At 43.5% G+C, this 14,808-nt stretch overlaps 1 long non-coding RNA gene across 1 annotated transcript; it reads right to left on the bottom strand.

Annotated features, from left to right (window-relative positions):
- Nucleotides 1-1,261: 1,261 nt before the first annotated feature.
- Nucleotides 1,262-2,942, bottom strand: LOC109706001. The gene is made up of 3 exons (XR_002214998.1): nt 2,798-2,942; nt 2,493-2,692; nt 1,262-1,468 (listed from the first exon to the last, which is right to left on the bottom strand). It is a non-coding gene; the product is annotated as an uncharacterized LOC109706001 (long non-coding RNA).
- Nucleotides 2,943-14,808: the final 11,866 nt, after the last annotated feature.

The following is a 14,808-nucleotide window of genomic DNA, read 5'->3' as shown; positions in this document are numbered from 1 at the left end:
TTTCACTTTAATACACTGCCCGAACTGGGCATTCCGCGCAGGCAGAGACCGGTCTCCCCGAGCAGGGACCGATTCCCGAACGTTGTCCCAGCGCAGCCAGAGCTGCTGCGCGCAGTGCAACCGGTCTCTCCCTATGGGACCGGTCTCTGGGGGACCGGTCTCTCAGACAGAGACCGGTTCCCGAGAGCTGATCTTCCAGGACTTAGCCGATTTTTCGGCTGTCTCGTTTCATACGCGTTCGGGGACCGGTCTCTACCACCAGGGACCGGTCCCCGAGAGCTGAAAATCTGCAGCTTTGCAGGATTCGATTCTTTAGCTCTCGAAAACCTTCCACAACTCACTTTTACTCATTTCAACACCTTCGGACTTTCCGAAGTGTACCGTTCTCGCACTTTGGTCAATTTGACTAAAGTTCGATATTTACTTTCCGAATTTTCGGTATATTACAGAAACTTTTAGAAAATAAATTTCGTAATTTTTCGAAATCATAATAAAGTCCATCAAGCGGGCATAAAATGAACGGTCAAAATCGAACGATGTCTTAAAAATGAATGATCGGATCCAGAAATTTTAAAATCGGAGTTATTGATCTTTATCTAGGTAGCTAATAGAATTTTCTATCAAAAATTCACCCTATTCGGATTCTTTTGCACCGTTAAACTAGCAAGTATTCCATAGCGGCCGTTAAAAATTATCAATTTTGTGAGCTTTTGATCGTAAGGTAAATGATGTCAAAAAATTATGAAATTTGATTTCTAGATGTTTCAAATGCTCTAGATAACGTTTAACGGTGTGGATCGTCGATTTGGAAGCTGTATCATCAAAAACAACTTATCAGTACGAGGGCGATCGTACTCATAATAGTATAGTAGCTGGACTCTCTCTCTCTCTCTCTCTCTCTCTCTCTATATATATATATATATATATATATATATATATATATATATATATACTGCTCATATATGATTGCAAAATCATGTATAATTGTTGATCAAACAAATTGATTGCAAAATGAGAAGTGTAATAACCTAAAGTTTTATTTCAGGTTGCTATTTAACCTCGCACTTTGATCATTCCAAAAAGAAAAAGAAGGCATATATATATATATATAGCTAGCTAGAAATTTTCATTGCAACCTTTTGTATGAAATTCCATAGCAGTAGCTAGCTAGCAAATATGAGGACCAACTGAAACAATCACTTGCATACCATTGTTGATCAAACACCAATACGAGAACAATAATTAGGAAGATGACATTGCGCACTACATATGATTTGATCTAATCACGCACCTAGCGGCAGGGTGTTGAGAGTATTGTTTAAACTTGCTATTTGAAATTTGTAGTTGGAATAAAAAGCGAAGTCATTGTCCATAGTCAACTCACCGTCAACACTTCTCTTTTCGAGCTTGGGCACCTATCCTTCTCAATGAAAATCTTGTGGCAACCAAATAATGAGATAGAAAGCCCCTTCAAAAAATTATAATAAAAACACAACGTATATCAGTTTGAATACTAAACATTGATAGAAGTAACTTGTAGTTCAAAATTTATTCACTCAAGAAAACATTGTAGTTCTATCTATTAATACAAATCAGTGATCGGTGATAACTTCTATCAACATCAATGAGAATAACTAATCATTGACTTGTGAGGAGCCATCTCGAGCTCAACACAAAAAGCAAGATGATAGTGTATGTATATGAACCAATTTCAAGATATATACTAAATAGAGAACTGAAACATAGTAATTTGAGTATCTATGTATGGTTCCGGTCATATTTATAGTACACTCGAACATTCATAACTCTTTTCATAATATCTTTATATGCTTTACACAGTTAAACCATGAATGAAGAGCAAAAGAAAAGTAAATAAATCAAGACAAATATACTTTGTTCCAGCCTAGCGGTTGTAATCTAGATGCATCTTTATGCCTCATGTATCTCCTTTTAGGAGGATAAAAATGTTTCCTAGTGTGAAAGCTGAACCTCATATATCCTTTTTACTTGGCATCCTTTTTTTGGGGTCGAGGCATGGAACCTTAGACAACACTTAGACAAACATGGGTCTTTTACTTGGCATCCTTTTTTTGGGGTCGAGGCATGGAACCTTAGACAACACTTAGACAAACATGGGTCTTTTATGTTATTTCAAAACTGTTTCTCATATTACTTCAATTTTGCTACAGTCTTCTTTAGGAGTCGGCGTTGCTGGGCCTAGCGCCGGTCCCTGTTTCTAGGTGGGACAACCTCGAGGGTAGTTCTCAATACTAAAGCAAACAAATTGATTGCAAAATCTTAGCTATACACTGCTATCATATTAATGTGTAAAATTGTCAAGCAATCTTATATATACAAATTTGAAATTTAATGGTCGAATATTATTTATTATTAGCCATATATTTCTACTAGTTAGTAAAAGCTGCTTCAGCAATTATGAAACCAGAAAAAATAAAATAGAATAAAATAAAACCGAATAATTGAATTCTCACGTTGCTGTGGCAAAAGCCCCTTTCCGTGCACCACCCGACCTACATTTATTAACGTTTAAATATTAGAAAAAAAAATAAAAACTGAGGCAAAATATTAAAGAGTAGAGTGATTTAGTAATTTTTACTACCCCAATTCAGCAACCTACAATTCTTCAGCGATTTCTCAGCGATTTCCACCACGACGATGACACCTCATAGATCTGGATAGTGGGATGATTCCCTAGTTAATTTAAAGAGAAAAAGAAAAAGAAAAAAAGGGGAAAATAGATTAGAAAATTAGGGCACAGAGAGGGAGGGAGGGTTACATGGTGGAGGAGTTGGGTTGGATCTGTAGATGAGCCTGCGGCTCGACGAGGCGACGCGCAGGTGACGGCTTGAACCTACGGCTCGCCTGCAGCGAAGGTGCGGCTTGAACCTGCAGCTCGACGAGGCGACGCGCAGGTGCGGCTTGACGAGGCGACGCGCAGGTGCGNGCAGCTCGACGAGGCGACGCGCAGGTGCGGCTTGACGAGGCGACGCGCAGGTGCGTTGGCCTGCAGCGAAACCTGCCGTGAGGTGCTGCTGGCCTGCAGCGAAGCCCCCCGTGGGGGTGCTAGAGCCGCAGGCGGCGGAGGCCCGGGGCTCGCTTCCGATGAAGACGGAGGCGCAGGGCTTGGCGGAGGCGCAGGGCTTGCTGGAAACGCAAGTGGAGGGGGCGGAGGGGACGAAGAGCTAGGGAAAACCAGAGAGAGAGAGGAAAGTGATCGAGACCACCATGGGTTTGAGATGGGTTTAGAAGTAAGGTTAAAATTTTTTACTATTTTTAAATGTAAAAAGACAATAAAGCCCCACAATTTAATACAATGTATAGAGAGTAATTGAGGGTAAATTGGTCTTTTTGCATAGAGGTAGGTGAGTGCCAAAAAAAAAGGAGGGAACTTGTGGCGCAGTAAATAAGGAGATATCGTGGCGACAAATATTGCCACTAATACTCATTTTTCAGCGGCGACCCTTATATGTCGCCGTCAATAATCCCATATCGGTGGCGATTTCTATATGTCGCCGCCAAAGAAACCCGTATTGGTGGCGACTCCTATATGTCGCTGCCATGTTTTATGAATTGGCGGCGACTATTACATGTCGCCGCCATAGAGTAAGTGAGGGTAAATTGGTCTTTATGCATAGAGGTAGGTAAGTGCTGAAAAAAAAAAGGAGGGAACCTGTGGCGCGGTAAATAAGGAGATATCGTGGGGACAAATATCGCCACTAATACTCATTTTTCGGCGGCGACTCTTATATGTCGCCGCCAATAATCCCGTATCGGTGGCGACTCCTATATGTCGCCGCCAAAGAATTCCGTATTGGTGGCGACTCCTATATGTCGCCGTCATATTTAATACATTGGTGGCGACAGTACTTGTCGCCACCAAAAAGTCGCCACTAAAAAGCATTTTTGTTGTAGTGAAAGCTTTCCTCTTGGACCAAGGAAGAAGAAGAAGAAGAAGAAGAAGAAGAAAAAGAAGATTCACTTCCTTGCTTCCTTCTCCATCAATCCCTCCTCTTTGATCCACCTTTGAGAGAGCTTCTAGAGAGAGAGAGAAAAAAAAAATGGTGTAAAGGGGATGTTCCCTGGCTGTGAACAAGAAAGGGGGAGATGGGGTCCTTTTACAAGCTGCCACAATTGCAGAAAAGCCCCCCAACAATTGTCATTTTTAACAAACTGCAACTTGTTGTTTTCTTCACTGGGTATCGGTATGCGGGGATGGTGTCACCGGTTAAGCGGCTTAACAGAGACCAAACCCGAGAGTTGCTATCCTCGGTTTGCTGCGGGGTATTGGTACTACCCTGATGCTTAACCGGTTAAGCAATGCCCAGACTACAGTTTAGCACTTGTTTAACTTCTATTTCGCGCCGAGCAATGCTAAAACTCGATTATCTCCATTGGAGTTCAACTTTAACCCTTCCAACAATATTGGAATGACACATGGACCATGTCCAAGCATCCTTTTCGCCACGCTTTGGTCCTTTTGACTGAAAGTGGTTTAATACGACAAGGATTCAATATCTTACATCCTCCCCTTCTTAACAAGAGTTTCGTCCTCGAAACTAATTTAACTTAAACACAAACTCGTACCTAAACTCAACTCCTTGAAGAGATGAGGATGATGCTCCTTCATCACGTCCTCAAGTTTCCACGTGGCTTCGCAATCGTCGTGATTGCTCCACCGAACTTTGACGTAAGGAATCTCGCTAATTCTCAATTTCCACACCTCTCGAGCAATAATAGCTACCGGAAACTCCTCATAGCTCATGTCTTCTTGAAGTTCCGGTGGCTCATACAACAGAGCATGCTCAGGGTCGGTCATGGATATACTTGCGAAGTTTAGAGACGTAGAACACGTTATGAACATCCGCAATCTTCGGCGGCAATGCAAGCCAGTACGCTACTACTCCAACCCGCTTTAACATCTCGTAAGGTCCAATCTACTGGGGACTTAACTTCCCCGCACCCCAAACCGTTTCACACCTCTCATAGGTGATACCTTTAAGAAAATGCGGTCTCCAACCACGATGTAACACACTGAACTTTAGCAAATTGCGAGGTTCGAGTGTTTGATCTGTATTCTGAGTTTTTCTAGGTATTCTGGAGGGTCGTAGACAGTGTTCCGACCTATGGCTCGCATTCTGAGAATCGAGATTTAAAACTCAACACCAAAATCTCTAAACTGAAGATTTTAGGCTGCTCTCAGGTTGGACTCTGCAGAGCAGAGTACCGGTACTGCATCGGGCCCGTACTGGTATTGGACCTGGTACCGGTACTACATCGGGATGGTACCGGTACCCAGTGTATTTTTCAGCGAACCCGAGGCTTGGGTTGCGCAGGCTGCTGTTTGTTAACTGGTGACACTTGCCCGTGGTACCGGTACGCAGTGCAGTTCGTAGACCACTTGTTGTTGAGGGGTGTTTTTGTAATTGTAGCAACTGTATAAAGCATCCCACGCCCCCTCTTGTGTTTCCTGAGCTTGGACCAGTGGAGATCAAGGTAAGGAAGCCCTCCTTAACTCCTCTTTGATTTTCTTTTCCTTTTCTTGGATTTTTAGAGGTTTAATCATCTCTTTTACTTTTTTTTGGCTTTTTGGTGGCATTTCCACCATGGGAGAAGTCTTGGAGCTTGGGTTTGAGCTTGTTGGAGGAGAGATCTTCAACCCTAACTCATTCCAAGCCTTATTTGAAGCTTCTAAAGAGGTTAGTAATATGTTTCTCTCTTTTGATTCTTGTTTTGGAGGTTTTTGGTGTAGAAACCCTAGAAATGAGAAAACTAGGGTTTATTTGGGGATTTTTGATTTGTAGCTTTTGGAGCTCAATTGATTGGTTTAGAACCTTCCTTTAGGTTGGTTTTGGAGCACTCTAGCTTCTATTTGGAATTTGAGAGGATTTTTCTACATTATAGGTGAGTTTTAACCCTTTTCCTGGGTTGGTTAAAGTTGAACACATGGAGTGTTCGTTCGTTTTGCCTAACCCTCATAGAATTTTCTTTAGGGAGCTAGGAGACACGTGGACACCTTCGTCGGCGCAAACAACGGGGATTTGAGGAGTCTTGGTGGGTTTGGCCTCACCGAAATGAGAAAAATTCTACCTATGTCACTTTAATTGTTGTAAAATAGAAAATTATGCATATTCATGCTAGATAGGGCATATGTGAATTTTAGAATGCTTAAGATGCGTATATTATGTTTCATGAAAATTACCTCTATATAGTAGAGAGAGATATGTGCATTATTAACATGCATGAGAGTAACAATCTATCATATGGTTTGGAATCATGTTTCTTGCAATGGAAATGACTAGAATAACATGCTCTTCGATGTAAAACTCATGTTTGACATAGTGGAAAAAACGCCATAAAGAGGCATTCAATCTAGTGAACGGTTAAACTTCTACATGATGACATAGTGATAGGCCTTTGGGTCACTAGCTTTTATACCATGTTTTAAACATGATGACGTTGGACATGAGACGGATATTTACGTTTGCTTGCTATTGTGCTCATTTGCACATGCTTGTGAGGATCGCTCCCCACAAGCCGGTACTCCGGAGATAGCCATCGCGACATAAGCTCGCCCATGTGGGATTGGGTGCCGAAATGGGATGCCGTATTGGAGGCTTATTCCTAGGGTGGGGATGTTGACTATCACGGGGCCATTAGGCACGGCGCAAGCCGGACTACCCATAGGTAGGTCCTATATGATCGGAGCATTATTGAACTAAAATGCAAAGTGGACATTAGATAAATTAGTAAACAATGACATTTTACTAGTTGCATTTGTGGATATTATGTTGTTTACATACATGCCTATTCATGTTAGAATAGTTTCTACTTGTAGAACTTCATGCTTAGTAGAGGCATAATAGTTTAGTAAGTTTAATTCAGGTTTATCATACATGTCGTTCATTCCATTTAAATGTTAGAACTTACTACTTTTGCCTTCTTAGTCTAGTGGTGCATTTCGCGGAGGTCCGCGATTGCCCACTGGGAACTATTGTTTAATAGTTCTCACGCCCCCTGTTTGGTTGTTTTCTTTCAGAGCCATCCGCACCGGGAGAGGCTCGGGATCGTGGTAAAGGAATCGCTACTAGCTAGATAGCGAGGAGTATTTTGCTACTCGGTGGTTCACCTCTCTACTTTTGTATCTATGTAGAGAGTGTGAGTTTTGTATCCATGTATAGAGACCACCATTTTCATATGTTTAGCACTTGTATTTGGGTTTTGTACTACTTTATGTTTATGTGAGTAGATTAGTTCTTTTATTTTTCCTACTTGTCATTAGAACTTAGATTATGAATACTCTGATATCTCTAGTTGTTGTTCATTGTTGTTTATATATCGCTTTGTAGTAGACGCCTTATATGTTGCAGGCATATGGCGGGTCTGGACACGCACCAGGCGGGCTTTCGCTCGGTCCCGGGGCGTGACACGCGAACTCTAAATCTCGCCGGTGCTTATTCGCGTAGCTCTTTTGCCTCGATTGCGCTGTCAACAACCGTCGGTGAGTAAGGTGAACTTTCTCCTCCGCTTCCCGCAAGACATTGGGACCTAACATCGCCCATTCGCCCATGTCACTCCAATGTATAGGAGATCGGCACTTCCTCCCGTAGAGAGTCTCAAACGGTGCCATCTTTATACTAGCTTGGTAACTGTTGTTGTAGGCGAACTCGGCCATCGGCAAGTGATCACTCCAATTACCCTTGTAGTCAATGACACACGCTCGCAACATATCCTCCAAAACCTGAATGGTTCTCTTTTATTGCCCGTCGGTTTGAGGATGAAAAGCGGTGCTAAACTCGAGCCGTGTGCCAAGTGCTTCTTGCAAGCTCTTCCAAAAGTACGAAGTAAACCGGGGATCTCGATCCGACACGATCGACTTCGGAACCCGTGCAACCTCACTACTCTTGTCACGCCCCGCGACCGCCACTTTGGCCGGTGCAGGGACGTCGAACAGTACGCCGAACGGACAGCACCTCCCCTGTCCGCCCAAGGCTTCGCATCAACAAATCATGTACAAGAGTTGCCCAAGAAAACTCAAACACATACATGATACAACGAGGAGCGCCACGCTAACAATAAGAGCAAGCCACAAGTAAATCATACAAGTGATAATAAAGAGAGTTAACATTGTTTATCCTCATTTACTTACATTTATCATCCAAAATGTATATACATCATGCTCTCAAACTGCCTCACACCTATACAAGATCTACTCTCATGTATACCTCAGGTGTCTCTAATGCAAAAGGAGGCTGTAGCTATCTCTAGGGCGCTAAGCCCTTACCGCGATCCTCGCCCGGAGCGCTCGCACTCGGCCCTGCAACATGGTGGGGTGAGAACTACGAATAGTTCCCAGTGGGTTCGGCCGCCGACTCCGCCGATCTCCCTACTAGGTTTAAGGCATATGCAGATAGATAGATAGATATGTAAACGAAAGCAATAACAGATATCATGCTGTATGCCTCAATCCAAATATGAATGAATGAATCCTACATAGTACAGAGGTCACTGTCATGCTACTTTGTCAAGGAAAACATGCTACTGTAGCTGTCATACAACCTAATCTCAATCTCACGGGAGAGGATCCGCTCGCTCGGGGCGAGAACTACTCACTCACCCAACTCACTAACATCTCGTAGGTGAGGATCCACACTCACTCACCCGAGACCGTCTGCGGGGCCCCATAAGGCTCACCCCTCGTGTGACAAAACTCCGAAGCGCACGACTTGTGCGTAGTGACCGCCAACAAGCACTAAACAGACATGTGAGTATAGTCCAATCCTCGTCAATAGAGGATACCCTATCTACTAGGGCCAACATCTCTCGGGAACTAGTCATCACTAGGTTTATCATGCAATAGTGTTTCACCTATACTCTAGTTCATCATGCCACTCGTGATAGTTTTCATGCTATTTAGATGCCACTCGTTCATCGACTCTTGTCCAATTAACACAAGTTCACATTGTCATTTACATTAGGGTTTCTATATCACAATTCACCTTTACACATGCATTCTAACACTAGTGTCAAGCTCACCTTGCTACACTATCAAAGACATGTAAGTAAAGGAATTGCGCCTATTCATACCCTATCATGCATCCTATCAATATGCAATAGATCAACAATAATACTTAGACATAAGGAGCAGCTCAACTGCTTTGGGATGGACACCACCCCCTTTTATAGCATTCCGATTGCGCATCGTCACTCGCAATCGGCCTCCCGCGGTGCACGCCGCTCGGCTTGACCCAATTTCACGCGTGACCACCGAACGACCTCCGGTCTGCAATCCGAAAATTAAAGGTCTTCGGTTTCTTGTTACAATACTCGGAATCCGATCCCACGATTTATGGAAGCCGCCTCGGCCCTCTAGGCAGAAACGAAGGCCGGAAGGTCCTTTTTCCCAGTAACTCCGCGCTCGCTCGGCGGATCAGCAAACCGACTTCGCCGGCGTAATCGTACACCTAGCAATTACATTTACATAGGGTTAAATGAGATCAAACCCTAACCTGTCACGAAAACCCTCACGGAGCCCTAGTTCGCAACCACGGCGCGAATACTCCACAACAACCCTAGATTCTTGCATCTTACAACATATAAGCACCCTAGGGTTTAATCCAAACTATTCTAGAGTTCAAACGCCCAAACCCTAGATATATACCATTAACAAGCTCAAGAGCTTACCTCAAGATGCTCCTTCTCCACTTGAGGAAGAAGACGAAGAAGAGAACTTCACTCTTCCAAGCTTTCCCCCAACTCCTTCTTCTCCTTCCACCTTGAGAGAGAGACAGAAGAGATTCTAGAGAGAGAGAGGAAGGTTTTAGGTTTAGGTTAAAAGAAATGAGGGAAAGAGAGAGAGCTACATGCTCATATACTCTCCACTAAGGCCACTTTGCACTTTAGCCCCTCAACTTCATCATATACACACAACCAAGCCAGGGCATTTTCGGGCTACGGGGACCGGTCTCTCTAAGAGGGACCGGTCCCTGAGAGTGACTTATTTACAGAAAAGGGCCCTTGCCCCTTTTCCATGCTTACGGGGACCGGTCTCTCCAACGTTGGACCGGTCCCCGAGAGCACACTCTCGCAGGACAGCCCCATTCTCATTTTGCATACCTACGGTGTAATGCACTGGATCTTAGCAAATTGCAAGATTCGAGTGTTTGATCTGTGTGTGGAGCCTTTCCACAGTTTTTGGAGGGTCGTTGATAGTGTCCCGACCCCTGGCACGCATCCCGAGGATGTTGGAGTAGGACTTGGCACCAAAATTCCAAAATCGGAATTTTTGGACAGCTCTCGGGTAGCCTGCAGCAGGGCTTGTACCGGAACAAGACTGGCCTTGTACCGGTACAAGGGTTGATGGTTGTACCGGTACAGCCATCGGGCTTGTACCGGTACAGAGCCGCAGACCGAGCAACCCGAGCTTTGGGTTTGCATTTTCGTCGGCCTTGTACCGGTACAAGAACCCGTGTACCGGTACAAGGAGGCAGTTTTTGTGCAGTTTGGTCTGCAGGGGGTTTTTCGCGATTGTAGCCTATCTATAACAGCACCCACGCCCCTTAGGGCTTTTTTTGTGCTGGGACCTGAGGAGGAGAAGGTGAGAGGAGCTCTCTCTCCCTTTCTTTGCATTTTTACCCCCTTTGCTTGGTTTTTATTTGGGTTTTCTCTCCTCTTTTTGCATCTTGGTGGCTTCTCCACCATTGTTGATGGCTTAGAGCTTGGAGAGGAGCTTGTGGCTGAGGAGATCTCCCACCCCACTTGGATTGGAGCTAAGTTTGGAGCTTCTTGAGAGGTTAGAGACTTGATTTCTCCCTTTGATCCTTGATTGATTTTGTAATTAAAACCCTAGAATTGAATATTAGGGTTTATTTGGCATTTTGAACTAAGCTTTTTGAAGCTAAGATGATGATTAAGGCTTCCATAGCTTGATTGGATGAGCCCTACTTCATTTTGGAGCTTTAGAGAGATTTTGGCACTAGAAGGTAGTTTTCCTCACCTATATGATTAGCTTAATGTTTGAGTAGGTTGTGTTTGGTCATCCGATGACACATGTCTGACCTCTAGATACAGGAACTAAGGACTACCTCGTTGAGACGCACCGGGAGTTATCGTTGCCACAGGTGGTTTCGGCTTCCATAAAATTGAGGAAATTCCTCCTAAGATTGGTTACAATACTTCATGCTCCTTAAAATTCATTTTAATAGCATTTATAGAGTTTGAATGCCTTAGAACTCATTGTTGTGCATCAAGCCAAGAAAATTTACTTCTATACTAGTAAGAGAGAGAGACAATTGCTTTGTATAAGCATGCACAAACTATTCTATGAGAGATTAGAAATCCAAGTTTCATGCTTTCGTTTGACTAAATTGTAATTCTTGAACTTAGATCTCATGTGGGACAAAAACCTATTTCATAATATTACTTTGACTAGAGAACCTAATTAAACTGCAACATAGAGAACATTAGAATAGCCACATTGAACACAACTATATCCTATTCGAAAATATGAAATTAGTGACTTGGCCCACGAGGACATTTACTATTATACTCCATGTATTGGCATGAAATAGGACTGATACTGCGACTGATCGTTTGACTACTTGCCATTGTGCTCATTCGCACCAAATCTGTGCAGGGTCCCTCCCTACAAGCGGCACTCTGGAGATGGCATTCGCGATAAATATCGCCGTGCGTGATTGGGCGCCCGAAGCGGATGCCGTGGCCAGGCCTCATTCATAGGTAGATAAGAGTTCTTCACGCACGGGCCATTAGCTCGCCACCGCCAGCACATACAGGGTGGTCTCCAGCCATAACAGCCTTATCCGTGGGCTCTTCAGATGGACTTTATATAATCCGTTTAAGACATGTGATAATATGACTTAGAGTATTATTGACATTGGAAAAATTAAGCAACGAACTTTACTATTCCATTGCGTGGACATTAATGATAGTTTGCGACATACTGTTATCTCATGAATGTTTTTCACCACTTATGCTACATTTAGGCTCTAAGTAAGATATCATGTATAGTGAAGTACCATATTTACTTACCTTCGCCTTTCTACATTTTTGGTCCTCAATCTCTTCTGTAAGCTTTGGCCTTGTGGTGCAATTCACTGAAGTCCAGTAATTGCCCCACATTGGAACTATTTTAATAGTTCCTCCATGCCCCCTTTTGTGTTTTACTTCTCAGGCTTCGCGCCCGCGAGTCACGAATCGCGGCAAGGGGATCGCTTAGCTAGCTAGCGAGGAGCGGTACTTTGCCTAGGTGGTTTACTCTTTCTTTTTGTAGTTGAGAGAGAGTGAGAGATTTTGTATTCATGTATAGAGACCACCTATGTACCTACTTATAGCTCTTGTATTTGGGATTTCCTATTGTTCTTACTCTATGTTTTATTTAGTGGATTTACTGTTTTATCCTTATCCCTTGTTGTAGCATTTAGACATTTATTATGCTCTGATACTTCTAGATGTCTTTTATTATTGCTGTTATTATTGTTGTTTTTAGACGCCTTATATGTTGTAGACATATGGCGGGTCTGGGCACGCGCCGGGCGGGCTCCCGCTGGGTCCCGGGGCGTGACATACGGGGACCGGTCTCTCCGGCTAGGGACCGATCCCCAGGAGCTAGTTTTGTGCGCAGAGCCTTCTGCAACATTTTCTAAGCTACGGGAACCGGTCTTTCCCACCAGGGACCGGTCCCCGAGAGCAAAAATCCTCCACTTTGCAGAATCTTCACAACTCGCTCTCGGAGGCCTTCTCTAATGCACTTTTGGCCTTCTTGATGCCTTCGGCTTTTTCGAAGCACCCCGAACTCGACTTTGACCAATTTGGATCAAAGTTCAGTTCCACGTTCCACAGTTTCGAGTCCTTACATCCTCCTCTCCTTAAAAGGAGTTTCGTCCTCGAAACTAACTCAAACTCAATTTAACTTAACTTAAACTCATACCTCATTCAATCCTCGAAGAGGTGGGGATTATGCACTTTCATCAACTCCTCGAGCTCCCACGTGGTTTCACGATCGTCGTGATTGCTCCACCGAACCTTCACGTAGGGAATCTTGGGATTTCTCAATTTGCGCACTTCTCGCGCAACAATCGACACCGGAAACTCTTCGTAGCTCATTTCATCATGCAATTCCGGTGGCTCATACACTAAGGCATGCTCGGGGTCGTGGATATACTTTCGAAGGTTGGAGACGTGATGTCACGCCCGGGACCGGCAGAGGCCCTCCCGGTAGCGCGTCCAGACCAGCCATATGTCAGCACATATAAAGCGTCTACATCAACAGCGAAAAATAAAACCAAAGATAATCAACATCTAGAGATATCAGAGCACCAATAGATCTATCATCTACATCAAGGTAAAAGAAAAATACTAAAGCAATAAGAGTGAAACGTATAGTTATACAATATCTGTCCAAAATAGTACACAACAGGGCGGTCTCTAGTACACTGGTACAGCTCTCAACCTCTCCAAAATACACACATCGAGAGGTAGACCACCTATCAACTCGTCACTCGCTGAAGAGATAGCTCGAAGCAACGCCCTTCCCACGGTCCCTAGCCTCTCCCGGCGTGGAAGACTCTGAAAGAAAACATAAAACAGAGGGCGTGAGAACTATAATTTATAGTTCCCAGTGGGCAATTACTGACCTCAGCTCAATGCACCACTGGCCCCAAAGAAAGGGTAAGTCTAAAAAGAGAGCAATAATAACGAATAAATTGCATTTATGAAAGCATAACTAAAATGCTAAGCTATTATGTTGCAATTAAACATGGTGTTAAAATGATGCACCTTTACCTTGTCATAAACAATATGTCCCTACATGGCCACAAGTAAATGTCACGGTTTACTTTATGAAGTTATGAAGATCATGCTTTATCATGACAACATTGTATATATGAATGCAAAAACAACATCTCCTAGCATACTACATGTGTGTATGTATACTCAAGTGTCCAAAACTATACTAGAAGCAAGTCTAAGTAATCCAACTACTACTCTCTGCCTAGTAGTGATTAAAACCCACTCAACACCGTGTCGATTTTCATTTCCAATTAAGGACCTATCCAAGGTAGTCCAGCTTGTGCCGCCTAAGTGCCTGTGGTAGCCCAACATTCCTGCTCTTGGAATGTGTCTGTCCCACTCGACCCCGTAGGCTTCTCAATACCGCACGAGCGAATATAGGTCGCGTAGGCTAACTCCGGAGTGCCGGCTTGTAGGGAGCAACCCTCACAAGCATGTGCGAATGAGCACAAATGGCAAGCAAGCGTAGTCAAAGGCTCAAGTATCCAGCCCTCATGTCTCAAACATGGCAATAGCCACTAGTAACCCAACGGTCTAGCTCTATGTCACAATGTGATAACCCAACACCCAATGGCTTAGTGCCTCTTTATGACACTTAAGCATCACAACTAATTAAGCCCAATTCGTATCCTATGTTCCAATTAAGACATTAATACTAATGTTCACTATAGCCCAGGCCCAATGCCTCTTTATGACATTGGCCCAAATTCTCAAATAATCTAAGTCCCCAAGCCTCTCAAGACTTCCAAAGTCCCTAATGTCACAATTGGGCATAAAGGTTAAATGTATGAAAGTAATGTTCATTTTCATGATAGAAATTATAGTTCCAAATCTCAACTAGAATGCTAAGTCTCACATGCAAGCTCTCTACCATATAGAGGTCCGAAAATTTTCTATACATTACAATAGACATGTTAAGCATTTTAAAATTCATAATAAATACATCTAACATGTTTATGCATGCTTTTTCATTTAACGATA

This window comes from Ananas comosus, unplaced genomic scaffold (genome assembly GCF_001540865.1).
Source record: "Ananas comosus cultivar F153 unplaced genomic scaffold, ASM154086v1, whole genome shotgun sequence".
Classification (NCBI taxonomy): Eukaryota; Viridiplantae; Streptophyta; class Magnoliopsida; order Poales; family Bromeliaceae; genus Ananas; species Ananas comosus.
This window is presented reverse-complemented; position numbering and strand designations above follow the sequence as displayed.